Here is an 18585-nt window from a genome sequence, read left to right on the forward strand (position 1 = left end):
GTTCTCAATTCTATTCCATTGGTATATGTATCTGTCATTGAACCAATACTAGGCAGTTTTGACTACTGTGGCTGTATAGTAGGTTTTGAGATCCGGCAATGTGAGACCTCCTACTTTGTTTTTCTTCTTCAGTAGTGCTTTGCTTATACAATAAACTTTTAAGAAGTCTTTTTCAAATACGTAAATTATAGAACTGACACATTTGTAAGTGTTACCTTATCCTGGTGTTTTCATCAAAGATGACAAAAGGAGTTTCATGTTGATAAAAGATGAAGGAACACATCTCTAGCTGTTGACTCAGCACTTTGGTGATCTAACACCAGTTTTATATACAATTAGCAAAATTAGGCTCCATTCCATCACTTAAACCTACTGTCTGTTGAAGATGACTGCCTCATTAGAATGACAAAGTAGAGTCCAGGGACTCTGGGCTACACTGCAATATCAATGCCTTCCTTATTCCTCTCCCCACCCTTGCCCTACTTCTTGAGAATTTAATTTTCACCTTACTAGGGAGAGGCAGCATTCACAAGAACTTTCTCAAGATTGGGTAATACTTACTCAGAGATTACACAGGCTCTCTTCACCCCAAGAGATTTGTTCATTAAAATGGTCAGTGTCTCAAAAGGATTCTATGAGGTGATGGATATAAGAGTGCTTTATGAAGTGTAGATTTTATAAGAAAAAAGAAAGGAAGGAATGAACATGTGTCATTTGAGCACCATTGTGTGTAAATCCTGCTGGGGCTCTGAGGTCCTGCTCAAGAGTCCGCTGTAGGAATAAACATGCAGTGACTTCCAGCACTGACTGCTGTCTTCTGCTGTCCTGCAGAACCGAGACTAGACAAATCCATGTTCATAACCTGTCACAGGCATGCTTATTTTATCTCCAGCCCTTGTAGGCAGGGACCATGGATTTGCACCATATAGGCACCTGATGTGTTTGTTGGTCAAGGTATCATGACAAGATATATTTGTCTGGAAAGAGAATTGCTAGACAGACACATCTGATGGACCCATCCTCTTCCAGCTGATTTCTCACTTCTGCTTTTAAACTTCAGACACTCACATCCCAGGGTAGTTATGGGTGCCATATTAGATAATATATATGGAAACTCACTGTAAACTGTAAACTGCTAATTGACTACAAATAAAGTTGGCTTGCAGCAAAAGTTTGAAACAGAAGTATATACATTGAATTTAGATGATTCACTAAACATTGCCTTGGTGCCTGGTATTTCTTTCCTCCAGAACAGAGGCAGTAGGATGTGGTGGAACACTTGTGCTCTGGGATTCAGAAAATCTGCACTGAAATTCTGGATTTGCCATCGGTTTTGTGTCTAGTCTGAGCTTCATTTTTTTTGCCCCCCTCTGGTGAAATTAGGCATTTGGACAGGTTGAATTCTAAATTCTCTACTGTTTCTACAAAACTTAGTTTCAGTCCTTTTGTTTGCATAAATGGCTACAGGGTAAACAGGCAGAAAATTCTACGGGAAATCCACTAAATGTTTTCAGTTCTATTAGAACAGAAAAGAAAATTAATTCATTAATATAATCAATCCAATTCCAATACTGTTACAAAAGGAGAGATAGAGGGAACAGGGTTTCATGAATAAACCACCACAACAAAATGGAAGTATACACGAGGTTAAAAAGATGCCTGTTTCTGAAACTTGATTATGGTCTTTGATTTTGAAATTTGGCTTATACTAATCAAAAAATAAAACCCAAACTCAGTGCCATCGAGTCAATTTGACTCATAGCTACCCCTCCTTGGGTTTCCGAGGCAGTATCACTAGGAAAGTAGATTGCCCGGTCTTCCTCCGAGGAGAACGTTGTGGTTATCTGTTGTGGTTATCAGGCCTTGATTTGGCACCCCAGGCACCGTGGGATTACACTGTTGTGAGCCTCATGGTTCTATAGGATTTTATTGGCTGATTTTTCAGAAAAAAAGAAAATCACCAGGCCTTTCTTCCTGGTCTGTCTTAGTCTAGAAGCTTCACTGTAACCTGTTCAGGATCATAGCAACACAAACTCCTTTGCTGAAGGACGAATGGGGCTGTGCAGGAAGGGCCTTGGCCGGGAATCAAAATCTCGTGAAAGGTAAGAATTCTACCACAAAGCTGCCACTGTCCTACTTCTATTAAAACAGACAATTTCAAAATTATTACTATGTTTTTCAGAGTCCTTACTGGATGTATAACACCAGGGAAGATACTTGACAATAGAATAGGAATTAAAATGATATTGCAAGAAATCTCAGTTTAACCCAAAAGAATTTTTCATGAGTAAGTTACACAAACACTATTTGGGATGGGAGTTTAGAAGAATGACCACATTTCACAGTGGGATACCCAGAGAAGGCTATATAGAAGAATTTTATATGCGCTTAGTGTGCATTAAAGGTCAGAGAAGATACCTCCAGCAGAGCATGTCACAGATAATAGTGCAAGGATGAGACATACTAGGTCACATCTTACAGTGATCCTGTTACCCTTCCCAAGTGCTGCACGGCCCTTAAACTTATGACGTACACTGGCCTCCTGCTCTTGTCCAGTCCTCAGAAAAATTTTCTATCGGTTCCTCTTTATCTCCCCCTTCCTTGGTGGTACAGTGCTTAAGCATTTGGCTACTAACCAGCAGGTGAATGGTTCAAACCCACCAGCCATTCCACAGAAGGAATATGGGGCAATCTATTTCTATAAAGATTTACTGCCTTGGAACCTCATTGGGGAGTCACTATGAGTTGGAATCAACTCAATGGCAGTGAGTTTGGTATTTTTATTTTTTTGGTTTCTCTTCTCCAAAGAATATCAAGAACATTCTTTTCAATCACTCAGATTTCAAAGAAGACAGAAGAAAGGTCTTCTGGCAGCTCTTGCTCTCCCCACTGGCCACCTCTTAAAGTCTCTGAAGCCAAGAAGCTGAGTGGGCTTGACTGCCTGAATGGAACGAATGAACAGGGAAATGTGGGGGAACAAATGCAAATTCATACGTCAGACGATAATCCTTCTACATTAGCTGTTATGATTGTATGGAAGACCATTAACTGGTGAATGAATATTTCTAAAAGTCTGTAAAGTCAGTCCATTCATTTCAGCCAGAAGTCTAAGTGTGGCTCTACAAAACTATACAAAGCAAAGAGATGCTATCTAACTGATTCATTCATGTCTAAGATCTTACTACTCCAAGGGAGACCCTACAGCCAGCAGCATTGGTACCACTGGGGAGAGTTAGAAATGTAGAATCTCAGGCACCACCCCAGTTCTGGGGATCCAAAGCCTCATTTTAACAAGATCTACAGGTGAGTCATGGACACGTTCAAGTATGGAAGGCACCAATCTGAGATCCAGTGGTTCCCATTTGGAGCTTAGGTTGGTTGTCAGCTAATAGCTCCACCTGATAAATTCATCCTTCAAAGGATAATGATCAAGTGCCTAGCATATGTAAGGCGCTGAGCTGAGGGACCAGGGGGATGCAAAGCAGTGTAAGACAGTCTTTGCCTTCAAGAAGTTCATGGTCTAGTTGGAAAGACAAGATACAAACACAGGAAAAGTAAATAAGGATCTAATGGAGTACAGACAATAACAGATCATTGGGAATTTACTATAGCTAGGTGTTTAGGTATAGAGAAGGAGTGTTGGTGGTGTTGTGGTTAAAGCATTGGGCTGCCAACCAAAAGGTCAGCAGTTCAAACCCACCAGCTACTCCACTGAAGAAAGATGAAAGAGTCTGCTTCTGGAAAGATTTACAGCTTTGGAAACTCTATGAGGCATTACTACCCTGTTCTGTATGGTCACTACGAGGCAAGAGTGACTCAATGGCCATGAGTTTGGTTTTTGATTTTAGGTATATAGAAGTAGAATTTCTGGCAAAACTAAAAGATGGGAAAGATGCATTGTTCCAAGTTATAGAATTTTATCCTCCACAGAGAATAACTAGGAGAAAAAGATCATTCCCTCTTATGGAGATGGCAGACAGCATTTCTGAGTGAAGCGATGCAGTGCTGTGCCTTTCTGTACAAGCAGACCCAAAATCCAAGCCTGGCATTAGACAGACTCCAGAAGGTGACAGTGTGCTGCCAGATTTCTCTTTTCCTTGAGGTATGTCTGGTGGCAGGGTGCTAGAAAGAAAGAACCGTGTAAGCAGCAGTGGTGTGTCCATGCAAAAGTGAAGCACATCCCAAACTCCAGACGCCACTCATTGTTTCCAACCTACGTGGTCACATTGCAGAGATGTGAAATTGAAAAGACCATAAGCACTTGCATTGTGTTCTTCCTACCCTAAAGCCTTTGACATACTTCAACACAGGAAGGTCCCAAGGGAGATCCTTGGCTCCTTTCTCCCTAACGCAATTTTTCAGGTGGACAAGGGGGTACAGGCATTTGGTGATCACAGTAAGAGTCCTGGGGTTGGAGCATATATCAAGCCAGGAAAAGACGCTATGGTTTGTCCCCATTTGTGCTCCTTGTCTTCTTTCAATATTAATAAAAGTTAATGCAGAGCCCCTACCTTTCATTGAACTCATAATCTTATTTGAGCATCTTAATGATTATTCTTCATGATTTGTGGAGGCCTCATTGCCAATAATGCACAATTAGAGGTAAGATGCCCTTTCCAGGGTCAATGTGCTACACAACTCTTGTAAATATGGCTGGTGTATTATACTTTTATTATTTGATTAGCTTTGGCAGTCAGAAGTTTAAAGCATAATTGAATCACATCAAGACATTTACATTGTGCATGAATCCAAGAAAAGAATGTGATGAGTACCCCATAGGCTTCATGCAGGGTTATCTAATTGTTAGCCTAAAATACAGCCTCTCTCATCTCGTTGGAACCCATATACTAAATTAGAGACTTCTGGCTGCCAGAATTTATCTGTGTTCTTGGAGTCTCACTTCAAAAATTTCCAAAGGAGACCAGGAATCCTGCTGATAGCAAAGTAAGCCTCAGCTATGAAAGTCAAACTGGTGATAAATATGAAGTAAACCCTAATCTGTTTTAATGAATACAAATAGCATAATGCTTGGATCAGGGAAGGCCAGGGAAGTATTCAGTGTGGTTCTGTAGGTAGAATTCAACAATTTTTTAAATGAGAGATTCTTGGGGGAAAGAAGGTTATGGTGCACCGGTGATGGGGGGAGAGGGCCCGGGGGGGCGTTTCATTCATGCTTGTGTAATGAGGCTTTGAAGGTGAAGGGTCTCTTTCTTAATACTTTCTCTGTTCAAGGCAGCAAGGGCCTCTGTGGAGCAGCTGGCAAGTGCAGTGGGTAAATGTCAGCTGGAAAGAAAGGCAAACTGAAATCATTGCCAGCAGTTACTCCAACCAAGTGAGAGAAGCCCAGGGCACACTGGTTAGACATGCAGATTCTGGAATCAGACTACGTGGGCTTGGATCCTGACTTATCCAGTTTGTTCCAGCATGGCAGGAAAGATGCCTGTGCTGGATTTATTGAGAAGCAGTATGTGTGTCTCCTCTGTAGCTATGAGGCAAGTTAATTCGCCTCTCTGTGACTCAGTCTCCCATCCATAATGTGGAAATGTAATGGCAATTATGTGACTATTGAAAGAGTAAAGGTGATAGATATAGGTAGATGCAAATATACATATTATATATAGATAGATTATATACTATGTATAAGAGCTCTGGTAGCATAGTGCCTAAGGCACTTGACTGCTAACCAGAAGGCTGGTGGTTCAAACCCACCAGCCACTCCTCGGAAGGAAGGTTGGGCAATTCTACTTCCGTAGTGATACTGCCTCAGAAACCCAAGGAGGGGTCGCTATGAGTCAGGGCCGACTCGATGCCACATAACAACAACAACAACAACAACATATAGTATGTATATTAATATAAGGAGCTCTGGTAGCATAGTGCCTAAGGCACTTGACTGCTAACCAGAAGGCTGGCGATTCAAACCCACCAGCCACTCCTCAGAAGGAAGATGGGGCAATCTACTTCCGTAGTAATACTGCCTCGGACACCCAAGGAGGGGTCATTATGAGTCAGGGCTGACTTGATAGCACACAACAACAACAACAACATTAATATAATAGATATAATGTTGTTTTTATTGTGCTCTTGCTGGAATCCATATACTAAATTAGGAACTTCTGCTGCCAGAATTTATCTGTGTTCTTGGAGTCTCACTGAAAATTTCCAGAGGAGACCAGGAATCCTGCAGATAGCAGAGTAAGCCTCAGCTATGAAAGTCATATTTTAGACTAGATATAGAATGCATACATATATATATACACACACACACACACACACACATACCTGTATATATGTATACACATACATATGTACACATATGTATCTATACAAATATGCATATGTATATATATTTTTATATTCTGTTGTTGTTGTTGTTATGTGCCATTGAGTCGGACCCGACTCATATGCTTTTCAAATCATGCCTGCCATATACTATGCAAACATAGTGTTTTCTCTCATTATTGATGCGTCACTATTTTTATCACGGTTGAATTAAGGTCCCTCGGTGGCACAGGTGGTCTACACTTAAATACTAACCTAAAGGTTGGTGGTTTGAACCCACCCAATGGCACTGATATTACAACAACAGCAAAAACAAAGCCAGCCTTTTGTGACCGAGTCGATTCCAACTCATACTGACCCTATCGTATGTAATAGAACTGTTCCACAGGGTTTCCAGGGCTGTGATTTTTATAGAAGCAGATTGCTACATTTTTCTACCATGAAGCAGCTGGGGAGGTCAAACTGCCAACTTTCGGTTAGCAGCTGAGCGCTTAACTACAGGGAAATAAATCAGTGGCATAGCCCCATGGGACACCATCTAAGTATTTTGCTTTATTTTATAGTGTTAAGACTATAGAATAATTGTTCCAGCTTTCACTGAAGATCTTGAGCTTTCAGTCATGAGTTAGACATACAACAGTTTAACCAGTGGGAGAAGTGTCAGTGCACAGATATGTGGGCAAGGTCCCAGAGGAGGTGATGTCTGAGTTGAGGTCTTAAGGATGAGGAGAAGTTGGCCAGGCAAAGGTGGGGAAGAGGTTGGAAACTGATGGCATGTGCAAAGGCCTAGAGGTATGAGAGAATATTACCCTGCTAGGTAGTGCAAGTTCTTCGCTAGAAGCGGCAGTGGGGTAGAGATAAGGGTGGTGAAAGAAGAGGTGTGCAAGGGGCGCGGAGAAGATTGCAAAGGACTCCTATGTCAGGTCAAGGATTTGACTCATTCTAAGGACAATGGGAAGCAGTTGAAGGATTTTACACACAGAAGTAAAAGGATGGGTCAGAATCAAATCTGTGCTTTTGAACTCTATTCTGGCTACAGTGTAATGATTAGATTGGAGAAGATTGATCAGGATCTATTTAGAGGACTTTGAAAACAGTACAGACAAGAGATGTTAGTGCCTTAAAATAAGCACAGTAGAAGTTCACTAGATGTTTACTTGAATTCAGTTATACTCTCTAAATGACAAAAAGGGAGGGAATTGGAGAAAGAAAAGGACATAGAAAAATAGCACTTTAATGCCAGCAGTTCTATGTCTCCAGTCTATAAAAGGAACGTATACCCCCAAGAAAGAACAAAATGGGTGACATGAAACTCCTGTTCTTCCAATTCCTGTGCATCGCATGGTATAGACGCCTCACCTTGAAAACCATTATTCTAGGGTAGACATGTGTATCTTTCATATAACATGGCCCCTAGATAGGAGGCGATGTTATTTCCTAGTACTCAGCTGAAGAAACAACTATTTGTTCCAACACTAGAGGGAGAACAGGCTGTGTGGGATTCACTTAGAAGCAGGATGTCTGTTTCTACCATGGCACCTTCCTGAGGAATTCCCAAGAGTAATCATAACTATACATGGCTTTCATCCAGCCTCAGCTGCTTAGGGCCTAATCTGTAAGTCAGATGTGACTTCTCTGCAGTGATAACAGGAATAGAGAGAGGTGAGAGGATGGCTAGCTATTTAATATGGAGAATTGATAAGAGGTTGGAAGGTAGGTAGCTTGAATGTGGGGTTCGAGAAGTAAAAAGAAGTCAAGATTGAAGACCAAATTACTAGCTTGACAACAGGTCCACCCCTCACCTTCCATTCACCCAACACTACTGAAAAAAAAAAAAAAAAAATGGTGGTAAAGTTTATCCCTCAACATCCCTGGGTTCTGGATTTATGACAGTCTAGGTTCACCCTGGGGGAAGGATTTTGGAAAAATTATGCTATGAACTTTCACCTCCCCTTTATGTTTATTGTTGTTGTTGTTGTTAGGTGCCATCAAGTCGGATCCACTCATAGTGACCCCTGCTTGGGTTTCCGAGGCGGTGTCATTACAGAAGTAGATTGCCCAACCTTCCTTCTGAGGAGTGGCTGGTGGGTTTGAACCACCAGCCTTTTGGTTAGCAGTCAAGTAGTATGCTACCAGAGCTCCCTTATGTTTATACGGTTCAGATTTAAAGAAACTTGGAAAAACACACTTAACATTTAAAAAAAGTTTCAATCATATTTCTCCAATGGCTAAAAAAGAGTCTCTGAATTGGAAAATAGAAAAGAATGAGCAATTCCCCAAAGTTAAGACATGTAGACCCTATAATCTACCCAGTAGGTTCAAAGCAAGTAGATTCCCTGGAGCTTAAAGAAATATAGTTGCCATCTGACAGGTGAATAAGCAGTGTGGCAATGAAGGGAAGAAAACTAGGGATTAGTCTAAACTCTGGGGAGGTAAATAATTTCCAGGGTTGACAGGCAGTCAAAGGCAATCCAGGAAGATAAATGAGCCAAGTTCAGTAAATCGTAGTGTAATCCTCATGCCAGAGGCTGCTCTGACATGAAGGGCTGGTATATATTCTGGGAATTTATCACATTTCCTTCAGCTACAGTCTCCATCCAGAAACCAGTCTAAATACCCTCGTACTAGCTACTGGAGAGGCTGATGGAGGGAGGAAATGGGAAGTGGGATTGGGGGGATCCAGGCCTCCATTCTCTCAACCCAACTAGGAACAGCTCCAGCTTGATCTTCCTCTGGCATTTTACTTCAAGAAAGGGCTCTTTAACTTTAATGAAAAGTTTGAAGGACATTTCTAGAGCTCATGTCACTGAAGGGTTTACAGGATTTGCTGACAAGAGTCCACTTGCCCTTCATATTTTTTCACCATCCCTTAGATACACCAACGGTGATCTAACTCTTTTATGGAATACCTACTCCCTTGAACTCATCAGCCATGCTCCATGGGAGAAACATGAGGCAGTCTGCTTCTGTAAAGCTTTACAGCCCTGGAAACCCTATGGGGGCAGTTCTGCTCTGTCCTGTAGGGTAACTATAAGTTGGAATCAACTCAATGGCAATGAGTGAGTATATGGTCCATTCAATTGGGCAGTTATTGCCTTGCACATTCCTTTGGGTTTCTTGCGTCCTGCAGTACATCATCTCTATATGATCTGAGGTTTCTTTTCAGATGTCCAACTTCCCCCCCCCCCAAAAAAAACCATCATTTCATCACTTATAGCCAGTTATTGATGCAAAATTTACTTTTCAGTGTGTGTTTATGATATTATCACTTCTAATGATAGTGTAGTGCCTAAGGCACTTGACTGCTAACCAGAAGGCTGGTGGTTCAGACCCACCAGCCACTCCTCAGAAGGAAGGTTGGCCAATCTACTTCCGTAGTGATACTGCCTCGGAAACCCAAGGAGGGGTCGCTATGAGTCGGGTCCGACTCGACGGCACATAACAACAACAACTACGATTCTAATGAGCCAACCCCCACTCATAGTAACCCCATGTGTGTCAGAACTTTCCTCCACAGGGTTTTTAAAGGCTGATTTTTCCAAAGGAGATCACCAGAGATATCTTCCGAGATGTCCTTGTGTGCACACGTACCGCTGAGCTTTCAATTAACAGCCAAGAGTTTAAGGTGGAATATGCCAGTTCCTCTCTAGAGTTTCCTCTAGAGCTCCTCCTAGAGGCAGTTAGTGGAAATAGGCTAGGATTTGAAGTCAGAAGATAGAAATATAAATCTTGGCCCTAAAACTCAAACCAAATCTATTGCTCGCAAATTGATTCCAACTCATAGCGATCCTATATGACTCAATAGAACTGCCCCATAGGGTTTCCAAGACTGTAATCTGATTTTCTACCACTCTGACTCCCATTTGGCATCCAGGCAATTCCTATAAAACATTCACACCAATATTTAGGAAACTAATCTACTTCCACAGAAATACTGCCTTGGAAACCCAAGGAGGGGTCGCTATGAGTCAGATCCGACTAGATGGCAGTGAGGTTTTTTTTTTTTTTTTTTAATACTACACAACAATTAAAATCTCCTATCAGGATGGTCTTTCAAACGGTTTCAGATGGCACAGCAACCTAAAAGAATGCTATTTTTCAAGAACACCATAAGGTAATCAAGTTTATATTACAAAATATGGTTTTGGTAGCAAATTTGGAAAATTCAAAAAAAGACCAAGATTTTATTCAAATCATAAATCACCAATTATCTCATTATCCCATGGAAAAACCATTGGTCAATGTTTTAACATCATTCCATCTATGCACATATTTTTGAATCCCACACTTTGTAGCATCTTTTTAACTAAGCATTTTGTATTTCCAGAATATTTTCATGTTGGTAAATATTCTTTCGTGATGCTTCTTAAATGTTTGGACAGCATTCCATTATACAGAAGTGCTAAATAATATCTCTATTTATACTTGAGTAGTTTAGGCTGTTCCTAATTTTTTGCTATTTGTTTTTTAAAAAAAAAACTGAATCATTGTATACTTGCTCAACTACTTCCTTAGCATTTAGCAATAGAAGTGAAATTCCTGGGTCAAAAGTATGCACATAGGTAGTTAAGGCTTTTATTGCCTGATTAGTCTCCAAAAAAGTTGTAAGTATCTACCACTAGTACATGTGAATGAATGTAGTCCACCAATTTGATGTTATTTTTATATTCTAACTTTTACCAATCTAGTATGATTATTTTTTTATAACTATTTATCATAAAATATTTTGTGTTTTCTTAATATTTAATTTGCATTTCTCTAATTAGTCCAAACCCAAACCAAACTCACTGCCATTGAGTCAATTTCGACTCATAGCAGTCTCCATTGGATTTCCAAGGCTGTAAATCTATACAGAAGCAGACTTTCTCACTTTTCTTTCATGGAGCAGCTGGTGGTTCAAACCACTGATCTACTGGTTAGCAGCTAAATGCCTTAACCCCAATGCCACCGGAGCTCCTTTCTCTAGTTAAATCTTTTCAAAGTTTGCTGATGATGTATACTTTCATTTTTGTGAATTCCTTATTCTTTTTACTTACCCATTTTTCTGTCTTGACCTTCTCTTTCTATTACAAGCATACCTCAGAGATATTGTAGGTACAGTACCAGACCAGCCCAATAAAGCAAATATTACAATAAAGTGAGCCACACTAGTTTTGGGGTTTCCTAGTACATGTAAAAGTTATCTTTACACTGTAGTACACTCTATTAAGTATGCAACAGCATTTTGAATAAGTTTGAAATATTGTGAGAGTTCCCAAAATGTGACACAGAGACGTGAAGTAAGCATATCTTGTTAAAAAATTGTACCAATAGACTTGCCTGATGCAAGGCTGCCAGAATTTGTAAATAATGCAGTATCTGGGAAGCACAATAAAAAGAAGTATGCCTGTACTAAGTTGTAACTAGTCGCTCAAACATAATAATACAATATGATTAAAACTCAAACCTATTGCGTCCAGTCGATTCCCACCCAAAAGAAGTAGGGCAGAACTGTCCTATATGGTTTTCAAATCTGTTAATAGTTATGGAAGCAGATTGCTACATCTTTCTCCCAAGAAACAGTTGGTGGGTTCAAACCTTTGTTTAACAGCCAACTGCTTTAACCACTGTGCCACCAGGGCACCTAAAATATATTAAATATCTAAATATATTGTCATATACAGATTCCAAATTTCCCTTTTTTAATTCATTAATGGAGCTTTTGATATTTAAATTTTTAACTTTTTTAAGTAGTCAAATCTATCACTATATTCCTTTGTGGTTTCTATCTTTGGAGTGTATGAAGATTTTTCTTCCCTAAAATTAGAGAAGTATTCACTTATACTTTTATCATTTGTTCATGGTTTAATTTCTGACACTTGTTCTTCATTTGGAATTTATGTAAGGATGTAATAGAAAGTAAGGATAAAACTTCATTTATTTCTCCAATGAGTTGATGATACCTTGTTGATAATGATTTATCACTGAATTGTACCTTTTCCTCACTAACTTGAAGTACCAACATTATTGTTGTTGTTAGGTGCTGTTGAGTCATTTCCAACTCATAGCAACCCCATGTACAGCAGAATGAAACACCGCCCGATCCCGCGCCAGCTCCATGATCTTCGCTATACTTTAGCCCATTGTCACAGCCACTGTGTAAATCCATCTCATCGAAGGCCTTCCCCTCCTTTGTCGACCCTCCACCTTACCAAGCATGACATCCTTCTCCAGGGAATGGTCCCCTCTGACAAGATGACCAAAGTAGGAGAGACGGAGTCTGGCCATCCTCGCTTCCAAGGAGCATCTCAGCTGTACTTCCTCCAGGACAGATCTGTTAGTTCTCTTGGCAGCCCATGCTACCTTCAGCATTCTCCACCAGCACCACAACTTAAAAGCATCAACTCTTCTTCGGTCTTCCTTATTCATTGTCCAGCTCTCACATGCATACAAGGCGATTGGAAATATCATGGCTTGTGTCAGGTGCACCTTAGTCCTCAAGGAGACATCCTTGCTCCTCAGCACTTGAAACAGTTCCTTCACAGCTGACCTTCCCAGTGCTACATGTCATCTAATGTCCTGACTGCTGCTTCCGTTGGCCTCAATTGCAGAACCAAGCAACATGAATTTTTTGACAACCTCAATCTTTTCTCCATTTATCGTGATGCTTCTTATTGGTCCAGTTGTGAGGATTTTTGTCATCTTTATATTGAGATGTAATCCATATTGCAGACTGTGTTCCTCAATCTTCATCAGTAAGTGCCTCAAGTCATCCTCACTTTCAGCAAGCAAAGTTGTATCATCAGCATATCTCAGGTTGTTAATGATTCTTCCTCCAATCCTGATGCCACATTTTTCTTCATATAGTCCAGCTTCTCAGATTATTTGCTCAGCATATAGATTGAATAAGTATGGGGAAAGGATACAACCCTGACGCACTCCCTTCATGATTTTAAACTATGAGTGTGCCCTTGTACTATTTGAACGACAGCCTCCTGGTCAAGGTATAGGTTCCTCATGAGTACAATCAAGTGTTTGGGAATTCTCATTCTTCTCAATGTTATCCATAATTTGTCATGATCCACACAATCAAATGCCTTTGCATAGTCAATAAAGCACAAGAAAACATCTTTCTGGTATTCTTTGCCTTGAGCCAAGATCCATCTGACAACAGCTATGATATCCCTTATTCCACATCCTCTTCTGAATCCAGCTTGCACCTCTGGAAGTTCTCTGTCAATACACTGCTGCCACCATTTTTGAATTATCTTCAGTAAGATCTTACTTGCATGCAATATTAATGATATTGTTTGATAATTTTCACATTCTGTGGGATCCTGTTTCTTTGGAATGGGTACAAATACGGATCTCGTCTAGTCAGTTGGCCAGGTAGCTGTCTTCCAAATCTCTTGGCATAACCAAGTGAATGCCTCCAGTGCGGCATCTGTTTGTTGAAATATCTCAATTGGTATTCCATCAATTCCTGGAGCCTTGTTCTTCGCCAATTCCTTCATTGCAGCTTTGACTTCCTCCTTCAGTACCATTGGTTCTAGATCACATGCCACCTCCTGAAATGGATGAAGATCGATCAGTTCTTTTTGGTACAGTGACTCTGTGTATTCCTTCCATCTTCTTTTGATGTTCCCTGCATCATTCAATGTTTTGCCCTTAGAATCTTTCAGTATTGCAACTCGAGGCTTAAAGTTTTTCTTCAATTCTTTCAGCTTGAGAAATGCCAAGCATGTTCTTCCCTTTTGGTTTTCTAACTCCAGGTCTTTGCACATTTCATTATAGTAATTGGCTTTGTCTTCTCGAGCTGCTCAATGACATTAGCACCTATTAAATATATGTAATGGACACTTCCTTTATTTTTGCTTTTATTCTTGGCAACTTTTTGAAAAAAGGTTGAAGGTAGTTGTGTACATCATGGGCAAATGAGAGAGAAAACAACAGGCCTGCGTGTGGGAAGGGAAGAGCAAACAAGAAGGCCTGAAATATTGTTTGTTTTAAAGCCATTGTTATTTTTCTTTAGAATTTGTTTCTGTGTTGGTTTTGATACACTACAACTGAAGGGCTAGGCATAGAGCAAGCACTCAACGAAAGCTTGTGCTTTTATGACCGATTGAAAGTGATTTAGCCTTTATCTCTAGGTACTACTTAAAACACACTTTAAGACCTGCGTTAAGATTAAGTTTATTTATGAAGATGCATGGACACTTGGATGAGGTCATGTGAACTTATAAAGGAAGAAGCAGAGATTTGAACTTGGTTCTGTCTAATAACTAAGTATCTTTTACTCTCAGAATCTCAACTTTTTCTGAATCATATTTTTGATTTATCTCTAGATTTATGATTACTCTTCAGGAAAACCTTATTATAATGATATTGTTATTATACATTTCTTGATTATAAACTGTTATATAGATAATATGTTTCACTCAATCCCACAGTTTTGTGGTATAAAATACAAAGAAGGAATAGAAACTTCATGCAAATACCAAAAAATCTATATATTGACTTTCTATGTACTTATGCTGAAATAAATAGCACATCCAGGATCTTGAAAAAAAAATCACCTTAAATAGTGTAAATGGAAGGTCTGGTAATAATGAGAGATGAGAAAGTCACATTATCCCGATAACGTGTTACTTTAGTAAATGGAGCATTTGGCTCTGAAATGAAATATATCTATAATGAAAAAACTTGGCCATAACTGGATAAGAGTGAAGACAAATCAGAAAAATAGGACATTGATATAAATAATAGAGGCATTGTCAATTACAGGAACAGATATCACACATGCACACACACAAACACACATAAAGACATTCACCCTGCCACTTTAGGGACATAGGTATGGCAGATTATTTGGTAGAGTGTTACCCTTTTCAGATATGATCATGCCTGAATCATGAATTCCACAAGCTTCATTGAGTCCCACAAAGGCTATGATTATCGTACTAAGAGTTCAGGCAACAGAGATGAATAAGACAGGGCAGTTTTCACAGGAAAAAAACTAGTGAGATGGACAGGTAGCAAAACCATAGTACATACTGAAAGAGAAGAGTGAGATGGAAACAAGCCACACACCATGCATAGGCTGTGAGATGTGCGATTTGAGGAGTAAACCAGGGAAAGTTCAATTGAGAAGGTGATATTGGGCCTGAGCCATGAAAAATTAGAGAATTTTGATAGGAAGAAAAAAAAAAAGAAGGAAATTCTGCACTGACATAGAAGGTTGGAGGAGGCATTTCACTAAAACTCACTGCTCTTGAGTCATATCTGACTCATAGGGCCCCTCCTTGGGTTTCTGAGGCAGTATCACTATGAAAGTAGATTGCCCCATCTTCCTTCTGAGGAGTGGCTGGTGGGTTTGAACCTCCAGCCTTCTGGTTAGCAGTCAAGTGCCTTAGGCACTACACTACCAGAGCTCCCAAGGCATAGTCATATGAAAATGCATATATAGATATATATACAGATATAGATATAGATACAGATATAGATATAGATATTAGAGTATGTTGAGTAGTTTAGAGAGTAGAACAGAACTTGTGTAGAGACATAGAGCAGAAGAACAAGTGATAGAAATCCTGTTTCAACTTACGTAAGCAAAAAGAAGTCATTGGAAAGACACTGGCTTAGTTATTTCATGGAGTCCCCAAATTAATGAAAGTCCATCCAAATCGAACTCACTGCCATCCAGTTGTTTCCAACTCATAGTGACCCCCATTGGATTTCCAAGGCTGTAAATCTTTAGGGAAGTGGATCACCCTGACCTTCCAGTTAGCAGTTAAGTGCCTTATCCACTATACCACCAGAGCTCCTCCTAATGAAAGTCCATGGGGGCATCCAAACCACAGAAACAATGAGAGACTTGTCTTTAATATCACAGACACCTCTTTCTCCTCTCTCTTTCTGGCCAAAATTGGCATCCTTATACCTTTCTGGTCTGCTTGAATATGTTGGCCCATGGATTCCATGAGATTTCCATGATACAGCTTTGGACTCATTGAACCAGCTTGGCTCAGGCACCCACCTCAAACCAATTGACTTGATCAAGGGCAGAAAAGGACATTTCTTGGAAGAAAAAAGAGAGAGGGTTGGAGAGAGATTTTCATAGATTTCTACTGCAAATAGGCAATTCTAGAACATACTTTGCAAGTTTCAAGAGTATAATTTACCTTGCAATTATCCTCTTCCTTTTCTTCTTTTCCTGCCCACACTAACTTGTGCATCTCCATTCAAAATTCCTCTTTTTTATCCTCTCCTTCTCTTTTTGTGGCCTTTCCCTATTCAGGGGCCTCTTTTCTCTAGAGTACCCTCTCCATGTATTTTCAATGCACAAATACATCAGCTAAAACATCCAAATCAAAAAGCAATCAGCCCTAAATTAGAATGTTATTCATTTTTCCATCCATGCTTTCATTTATGATATGCTCACTGAGCACTTATCATTTACAGTGCTAAACTGTAGATATGAAGAGATTGAAAACAATAGGAACAATAATATCATCAATACACTGAATGATCCCCATGTACCAAGTGCTACCCTTGTGTTATCTTATTAAATCACACACAATAGCTCAATAAGTAGGTTCCATTTTTATTCTTACTTCATGGATGGTAATATAAAACCTAAGAATGAATGAGCATCTTTCTCAAAGTCACATAGTTGCAAGTGATCTGGTACGGATATAAACCTAGGGTATTTGACGTGCAAATCTTTGTATATAACCACTAGACTGTCTGAAATTAAGGATATGCGATCCCAGTCCCAAAGGAGATCATTGACTAGTAGATATGAAAAGTATAGGGGGATAAGCACTATGACATTGGTAAGTACAGGTTACTAACTAAAAGAAAACCTAAGAAAGGCACCTGATGCAGCCTGGGGAGGAGAGGACCTTCCCAGAAGACATGGCCTGAAATGAAACCTGGAGATGAGTTATAGTTGGACAGGTGAGTAAGGGTGGTACAGTCTTCCTGTTGGAAGCAACAGGAATGCAACAACAGTGCAAGCACATTGAGGGAGGAGACAGTGGTGTTCACACAGTAAATGGCTCATGATTTAGCAGACTGGTTCATAGGGTGGGATGGAGAACAGTAGCCAGAGATGCAACTAGGGGTTACATGAGAAGGATCTTATACATTACACTAAAGACTTGAGACTCTAGCCAAAGGCAATGACTAACCTCTAAAGAATTTGAAACATGATCAAAGTCGTGTTTTAGAATGTTCACTCCTAGAGGCAGCTCCTGAGCCAAAGACCAGTTAAGAAACAATTTCTAGTCTAGACTAAGACATTTGAGGACAGTTATTCACAGGTTCTAATCATTTTTGGATGAATATATGAAGGAACAAAGGATGCAAATGGTTATCACGTTCAGCTACTAATCAAAATATTGGAGATTGGAGACCACCCAGAAACACCTGGCAATTTACTTCTGAAAATCAGCCATTGAAAACCCTATGGAGTTCTACCTTATCACACATAGGGTCATCGTGAGTCAGAATCGACTCTATGGCAGCTGGTAGTAGTGGAATGCAGTAATCAAGACAAGACATAGGAAGACCTGAATTAAGGCAGTTGCATTGGGGATGAAAAGAACTGGAAGAATTCTATAGATGGTAGAAATTAAGAAATCTGCACCTGCCTTTCAATTCATCAGCTATTTTTCCTTTTTTATTCTTAATTATGTCAAATCTTTAGCAGTATAGCAAACAATGTAATATAATGCTTACCATTTAGTATTTAAACATCTTACCATTTTGCCATATTTGCATAATGTGTTAAATAGTTTTCATATTGTTGTTAGAATTTATAATTATTATGCACAGCGGTTGTATAAAAGTGGATCAAAGTGACGCATGACAGTTTACCTAAGCAGTTCTCTATTGTTAAATATATAGGCTATTAGTCACTTTCCACATATCACACTCTTAGAGAAGGATGCTGCAATAAACACCTTCAGGCATAGCTATGTCCTTGACAAAGATCACTCCCTCTCCTTTATTGCCTATTTCGCCTGATGTTTGTAGGGATAGGTGTCTGGGGAAGGACTGTTGAAGTTTAGTTGATGTAGACATATATTTTATTCCTTGGCCATGAATGAGGCGATTGTGTCTAAATGGCTAGGGAATCATCCCTGAAACAGGGGCAAATTTTTCAACAAAATATTTTTATCCTACTGATAATAAAAATTATTTTAAAACTGCATCCATACCATCTACATCTAGAGCAGTGTCTAGCTCATAGAGGTTGCCAATGTACATTTGTTGAATGAATGAACTAAAGGGAACAAATGCAGACAAATCAACTAAAAA

The sequence above is a fragment of the Orycteropus afer genome, unplaced genomic scaffold, assembly GCF_000298275.1.
Source record: "Orycteropus afer afer isolate SDZICR_OR568_19922 unplaced genomic scaffold, OryAfe1.0 scaffold00002, whole genome shotgun sequence".
Lineage (NCBI taxonomy): Eukaryota > Metazoa > Chordata > Mammalia > Tubulidentata > Orycteropodidae > Orycteropus > Orycteropus afer.